This window comes from Triticum dicoccoides, chromosome 7A (genome assembly GCF_002162155.2).
Source record: "Triticum dicoccoides isolate Atlit2015 ecotype Zavitan chromosome 7A, WEW_v2.0, whole genome shotgun sequence".
NCBI lineage: Eukaryota > Viridiplantae > Streptophyta > Magnoliopsida > Poales > Poaceae > Triticum > Triticum dicoccoides.
Window position 1 is genome coordinate 78,600,839 of NC_041392.1, and position 8,207 is coordinate 78,609,045.

The following is an 8,207-nucleotide window of genomic DNA, read 5'->3' on the forward strand; positions in this document are numbered from 1 at the left end:
TCCGTCGTCCTCGCGCCGCGCCATCGTGTCCACGAGCTCCGCCGTCATCGATTACATCTAGTGGGTCGAGCCCCGAGCGCTCGCTCGCCCCGGAGACGCTGCACCGAGCTCGCCTTCAACTTCGGCCACCTGAGATCCCCTTCGCCGTCCCCGTCGCATCAGCTCATCCCCGACCTCGTTGACTGCCTCGACGAGACCCCCGTGAGCTCAGCCACCTCCCCACCCTCTCCGTTCTCTCCCTCGAGTCCCGTAGCGACTGCATGTAGATCACCCGCACCCACCGCCGCAGAGCTTGTCGCCGACGAGGCTCCGGCCACCCAGTGGCCACGCCACCCTGTCCACTAGTACTACCGCACCTCCAGGAGCTCAACGCACCAAACCACACGCCTCCCCGTGCCCCCTAGCGACTAGTTCATCCTCACCCGAGGTCCGGCCGCCGCCAAACTCGTCGCCGGCGATGTTTCTGGCACCCCAGCTGCACCCACTGCCACCACTCGAAGCGACTTCCTCCCCGCATCACGTAGATGGTCTCCGCCGTCCTTTTGGTCGCCGGAGTGCAAATCCCGCACTGCTCCATCGCGTCTGGCCTCGCCGGCGGCTGGACGCCGGCCAGTTGACCCTGTTTGACCCTGTGTGGGCCCAGGTTGACCCCCCTTAGTCTATGACAGGTGGGTCCAGCCCGCTAATTGGTTTAGGATTAGTTTTAACTAATTTTAATTAGTTTAGTCACTGACAGTTAATTAGTGTTAATTTAATTATGTTAATTAGTTGAGTCACTGACAGACAGGGCCCACCAGTCAAGTTTGACCTGGCCGACCCAGTTGACCCGCTGACATCACACCTATGTCATGCTGACGCATTAATTAAATTACTGGATTTATTCTTATATAGGCAATTCCAAAAAATAGCCAAAACTTCTATAAATCATAGAAAATCAACCATAGCTCCAAATCAAACAATTTATATATGAAAAATGATCAGAAAAATTCAATCTATCCATCTGTAAAGGTTTCATGCATGACAAAACAAGTTAACCCTGCCGTTTAAGCAGAATAAGATAATGCACTAATAAGGCCATATTAAATGAGCTAACATTTGAATCTTTGATTCAAATGAGTTCATTCCTTCCTGTTTTAGCTTGCATTAGGCCAAGACACATTCATTTTGCCATGTCATAGCATGCATCATATTGTTGCATATTGTCATATGTTGATTATGTTCGGTGTGACTTTCGTGGTAGGTTCTGCCTCCGAGGATAACCCCGAGTATCCGTCTGAAGGGCAGTACCCTACTACCACTACAACAGGCAAGCAACCCATTGATCATTCCGATACAAACCCATGTTCTCGCTTCTGCTCTTGTTTACTGCATTAAGACAACGCGATTCAAACTGTTGTGTGCTACGGTAGTTGAACCCTTATCCTCTGCATGACCTGTCATTGCCACAGTAACTAGATGAAACCCACTAGCATGTGTAGGAGTTGATTGAGCCATGTATGTGATTCCTACCTTGCTATGCCTGCTATGCTTATAGTTGTGTCAGGTCTGGTTCATCTGGGTGATGGGCTAGAGTGAAAGGATTATGTTGGTAATGTGAGGGATGTGTTGAACATGACTTGGTAAAGGTATAGATGAGAGGCCATGTAGGAGTACATGGTGGGTTGTTTCATTGTGACCGTCCCTAAGAACTGAGATCTGTATGTGTGATTTTAAGAATCAGCTACTACCATGCATTGGGATCCTTAATTGACCCTCCCGGCTTCTTAATCACCCTAGTACTCTGTCCAGGAGTTGCAAATAGTTTTTGGTGTTTGTAGGTTATGTGTTGGCGGCCGTGGGTAGCGCTGACCCTAGGGGTGGGCTATGTTGCTGTAGATACACCGTGGCCAGGTATGCCGGGCGCCCGTTTGGCATCTTGGGACCCTGTTCACATCGTTCGGGGCCGTATGTGGAAACCTCGGCCGGACTCCCTGCGGATGGAACCTGGATAGGCGATGAACCTGGACTAGAGACTTGAGTGTTTAGGTAGGCCGTGGCCGACACGCTCGTTGGGCTTCCGCTTGAAGGTTCCCGAGTACATGTCGTGTAAACGGCGGTAAGTGGTGAAAGCGTGTATGAGGAAGTACACACCTGCAGGGTATAAAACTATTCGAATAGTTGCGTCCGCGGTAAAGGACTACTTGGTTGCCTATACAGTTCATAGACAAGTTAATGGTTACTACTAAAAGACTCAAGATAAGTGTGAGTACCGAGGATGGCCCTCTCATAGGATGACGAGGGAGGATCCCCGGTGGAGTATTGTGTTGGTGAGTAGTGGACTCGTGTGCGAAAACTATTTTACTTGTGGAGTCTTGTAGGATAGCTTAGCCAAGAGTCAAAGCTGGCTTGCTGCAATAATCCCACCACCTTCTTGCGAATGAGCATGTATAGTAGGTTCTGTTGTAAGACTTGCTGAGTACCTTGTACTCATGTTTGCTTAATTACTATTTTCAGACAACAACACCACCCCCTCTAATGGGTTCTACATAGACCTTGATGTCGATGAGTGACTAGCCACCCAGGTGGGGATCCTAGCCATGGAGGGCCCTATGTAGATAGACAGGCTTCGAGAAGCCTTCTTGCTTTCAAGTGTGTGTACTCAGACTATTTGCTTCCGCATGTGCTTGTATGCTTGTATGACTTGAGTGTCGGGTCATGTGACCCCTACCTGTATGAACATGTTATGTATGGCTCTCTGGAGCCTCTAAATAAAGTACTTGAGTTGTAGAGTTTTGGTGTGATGCCATGTTGTATGCACTCATATCGGGCATATTGTGTGTATGATTGAAATGCTTGCTATGACCGGGATCCGACAATCTAGTTGTTTATCCTTGGCAGCCTTTCTTATGGGGAAATGTAGTCTAGTGTTCCTCGAGCCATAGTAGTCCGCTACAGCCCGGTTCGCCGGAGTCCTGCTAGCCCAACACTACTGCTCAGGACACTTGACTGGCCGACATGTGTTTCACTTCGTTCCTATGTCTGTCCCTTCGGGGAAATGTCATGCGGTAACACCCGGAGTCCTTCCTAGCCTGCTATAGCCCGGGTTCCCCAGAGTCCTGTTAGCCCAGTGCTACAGCCCGGATTCACTCGCTGATGACCGACATGCTTGATGTGATTCATATATGCCTGTCTCCATAGGTCTGTGCCGCTTTGGGTTCACGACTAGCCATGTCGGCCCGGGTTCTCTATCATATGGATGCTAGCAACACTATCATATACGTGAGCCAAAGGGCACAAACGGTCCCGGGCCATGGTAAGGCGACACCCGTGGGATACCGTGCGTGAGGCCGCAATGTGATATGAGGTGTTACCAGCTAGATCGATGTGACTTGGAATCAGGGTTCGGACAGCGTTGGCATCAGAGCCGGACTGCCTGTAGGTTCGTTGAGCCAAACAGGTCGATGTCGAGTCTAGAAATGCTTTAGTTATATGAAGGGGAATTGATTGTGGGAGGGAACATAAGGCTCTTTTACTCCTTTACCTTATGCCCTCTGATCTGAGTCATTCTCTTCTCATTCAACATGGGCTAAGGACTAGGCTCTCTTCTTCTGTCAGGTTCACGTGTTACTAATCCGTAGTAGCTTATAGGATTGTTGTTACAAGCCTCAGTTCAGTTTCCACTGTTTTTAGTATGTTGCTAGTTGAACCAGAACCTTGATATGATGTTGTTGAGTGGTATTGCAAACTGTTGTGGATGTCTCAAATCTTTTTCTGAGCATTTACAGCTGTTATGCTGTCCAATTTTCCCTAGAAATTCTAATGTCTTTGCATTGTGGTTGTGCTTTCAGATGGCCACTCGTGCTCAAAACCAAGTGGTTCGCCTGACCCGGTGCCTTGATGTGCCCGGTCATACTGCTATGTTAGTCCGGGTAATGATCGAGACGGGTTACCGTTGGTATCCCGAATACACTGTCGAAGAGCAGTTCTGAGACTTTAATCAAAGCCAATATTTCTGCACCGTCAGGATATTTCCTTCTTATCCTGGATCTACCGAGCCCCTCCACTGTTCCTATGGACTCGGGGTTACTATTGAGATGGCTGTGCAGGATGCTGCCTATTCCATGATGACCATCATGCGAGTCCGGACTGGCCTGCTTCGGAACACCGACTTCCGTTACATGCCAGCTTCACTTCCGGGAGCGCAAGGGTATCTCCAGGCTATCTATGCTGACTTCACTCAGGAGGACTCACTAACCCGTACCACTGCCGAGATGCTCGAGGATAAGGACCGAGAGAATCGGGCCTTGAGGCTGGAGCTTTTCAACACCCGTGCTGATCATTGGGCCACTTTGACTCGGTTTGCACCTGCGGTGCAAGCTAGATGTATGGATACAAGGGATCTATATCCTGTGAGATCTGCTCTGCCAGACATGGTGGATTGGCGTGATGTGGGAGGCATCACCCCTCCCCATGGTCTCCGTAGGCCACCGTTTGTTGGTCCAAGACCTCATCCTAGCCCCTTTGGTCCACAAGCTCCTCAGGATCGTCTGTTCCCGGATGATCACGTTGAACTTCCAGGCTATGGAGGTGACTTCTATGAGGACTACTACGGAGCTGTCTGAGTTAGTACTACTATCACTAGTATTGTAATAGTTGTATCTCCACTGTCCTGTGTGACTTGTGGAATATGAATTGGTGTGTAATCAATTCCGGAGGTGTAGACAAATAATGTATAGGAGCTTCGAATGCCTCCGATGAGATGTAACGTCTTTCATCATAGTTGTACTGTAGCCTGGGCTTGTACCAAACTATGTATGGTGTGTATGACCGTTGGTATATATATGGCAGTTCTATATTACCATGACATACGGATGAACACATCTGCTTTCCATGTTATCCATTACATTCTGCACTTCCTTTCTAAGTTGTGCCATCCTTATCTAAACTGTTGTTTTGTTTTCTCCTAGGATGGTCAACACCCGCAGTAACCCTACTGCCCCAGAGCAGGGGGAAGCCAGTGCAGTTAGGGGTGAAAATCTGCCTCACCCGCCTTCTCTGGCCGAAGTGATGCTGGAGGTGGAAAGAAACAAGCATGAGACTAACCACCTGCTAGAGCGGATTGAGCAGAACACTGCATGCCATCAGCGAAATGACTTGGTGTCAATCAATGACTTTATCAAGCTGTACCCACCGAAGTTTAACCATTCCGTCGAGCCCCTCGACGCGGATGACTGGCTTCGCAGCATCACCCACAAGCTACGTTCTGCCAACGTAGCTGAAGCTGATAAGGCTACTTATGCTGCCTATCACCTCAAAGGCCCTGCTAGCCTTTGGTGGGAAAATTTTGAAGCCATGCGCCCGGTCGGTCAAATCACTACTTGGGCTGAATTCAGTGAGGCTTTCCATGAGCATCACATTCCGGAAGGTCTCATAGAACGCAAGAGGGAGGAGTTCTGCAACTTCACCCAAGGAAGACTGACTGTGGATGCATATAGCCGTGAATTTGGGAATCTGGCACGTTATGCTCCTGAAGAAGTATCTACCGACGCTAAGAAGAAGGTAAGGTCCCGCAAGTGACTTAGCCCTAAGCTTCGCCGCGATCTTCGTCTACACGAGTGCACCTCCTTTCAGAAGTTGGTCAATAAAGGCATCAGTGCTGAGTCAGGCAAGTCTGACTATGATGCTTCACGCAAGCACTCACGTGATTTTGGCTCTTTATCCGGCTCTGGAGCTCAGAAGCGCCGGGTGTGGATTCCAAGCACGGCACTGCCACCCAGGTTCATTTCGAGGCCATCCTTTGAGGCACCTCGTCCCAACCAGTAGTTTGCACCGCCCAAGCCCTATGGTGGCCCCGCTGCTAATGCTGCTCCACGCCCCAATGTGGTGACCTGTTTCAAGTGTGGAGGGCCAGGTCACTATAGTCGAGAGTGTCCCCAGGACAACCCCAATCAGTTTGGAAAGTCCATTGGTCGTGGTAAGCCAGTGGGAAAGACAATCTACGCCAAGCCGGTCACTACTGCACGTGGCTATGTCAACTATGTTTCAGATGAGGAGGCTCATGAGGATCCTAACGTCATCCTTGGTACGCTCCTTGTTAATTGCCATCCGGCATCTGTTCTTTTTGATACTGGAGCATCTCATTTATTCATATCCGAGAACTATGCTCGAAGGCATAACATGACATTCTGTGACATGCCCGCTGCCATGGAAATTCAAACCCCTGGCTCTAGGTGGCAAACTTCTAGAGTCAGCCATGGGAACGAAATTCTTGTCGATAGACTTGTCTTCCTCGCATCCTTAATAGCTCTCAAGTCCTCGGACATAAACATCATCTTGGGTATGGACTGGATGTCATCTTATTATGCTAAGTTTGATTGTGCCACTAGAACCGTTCAACTTACTCACCCATCGGGCAAGACAGTCAATGTCTTAACTCGAGTGGCCAAGCGCCAGCTTTACTCCCTAAATGCCAACCCCCTTCCAGTCCTTGAGGATGTTCAGGTAGTCCGGGATTTTCCGGATGTCTTTCTAGAAGAACTGCCAGGTGTTCCACCTGACAGGGATGTCGAGTTTGTGATAGACCTTGTTCCCGGAACCGTTCCAATTTCTAGAAGACCCTATAAGATGGCACCCTTAGAGCTAGCCGAGCTTAAGAACCAACTCGATGAGTCCTGGAAAAAGGGTTTCATCCGTCCTAGTTCCTCTCCTCGGGCTTGCCCCTTCCTCTTCGTCAAGAAGAAGGATGGAACGGATCGAATGGTTGTAGACTACAGACCTGTCAACTTGGTCACTATCAAGAACAAGTATCCGCTTCCCAGGATCAACGATCTTTATGACCAGCTCAATGGATCCTCAGTCTTTTCCAAGATGGATTTGAGGTTAGGCTACCATCAAATCAAAATCAGAAATGGGGACATTCCCAAAACGGCCTTTGTTACTCGTTATGGCCAATACGAGTACACCGTTATGTCTTTCGGCTTAACCAATGACCCAGCCACCTTCTCTCGGTTAATGAACTCGGTCTTCATGGAGTATTTGGATAAATTTGTCGTACTATACCTCGATGACATACTCATTTACTCCAAGAATGAAGAGGAACATGCCGAACATCTAAGGCTAGTATTGACGGAACTTCGAGAGCATGGCCTTTATGCCAAATTCTCCAAGTGTGAATTTTGGTTGCCAGAAGTGACCTATCTAGGCCAAGTAATCTCTGGCAAGGGTATTGCCGTCAATCCCGAGCGAGTTCAAGCCGTCCTTGAATGGACTCAACATGAGACGGTCAAGCAAGTTCGGAGCTTCCTTGGCTTAGCGAGCTACTGCCGCCGCTTCGTCGAGAATTTATCCAAGGTTGCTAAACCTCTAACTGAACTCCTCAAGAAATATAAAAAGTTCGAATGGACTCCACAGTACGAGTTCAGCTTTCAGGAACTGAAAAGATGCCTGACATCTTCTCCCTTACTAGTACCACCAGATTTCTCCAAGGACTTTATTATCTATTGCGACGCCTCGCGACAAGGACTAGGTTGCATACTCATGCAAGATCGTTAGGTAATTGCCTATGCTTCATGGCAATTACACCCACATGAGGAAAATTATCCCACACATGATCTAGAACTTGCAGCTGTAGTCCATGCACTTAAAACTTGGCGACATTACCTCCTCGGTAATAGTTGCGAGATCTTCACCGATCACCAAAGTTTGAAATATATCTTCACTCAACCAGATTTGAATCTCGGGCAACGACGTTGGGTCGAGTTGATCTCAGATTATGACTTAGGAATAACTTACACCCCGGGCAAAGCCAATGTCATGGCTGATACACTAAGCCGTAAATCCTATTGTAACAACCTGATGTTACAACAAAGTCAACCACTTCTCCATGAGGAATTTCGTAAGCTTAATCTTCACATTGTTCGTCGAGGATTCCTATCCACCCTGGTGGCGAAGCCTAATCTTATGGATCAGATCATAACCGCCCAGCGGTATGATAAGGGCATATCCCGGATTAAGGAAAACATCGCTAGCGGAGTTGCTAAATGTTTTTCCATGGATGAGCGAGGTCTTGTCTTCTTCGAGAACTGCTTGGTGGTTCCCAGGAAACAACATCTACGCCAGTTGATTCTTAAGGAAGCTCATGAATCCCCTCTCACCATTCATCTCGGTAGTACTAAAATGTATCAAGACCTACGCCAGAGGTTTTGGTGGACAAGGATGAAGAGAGAAAT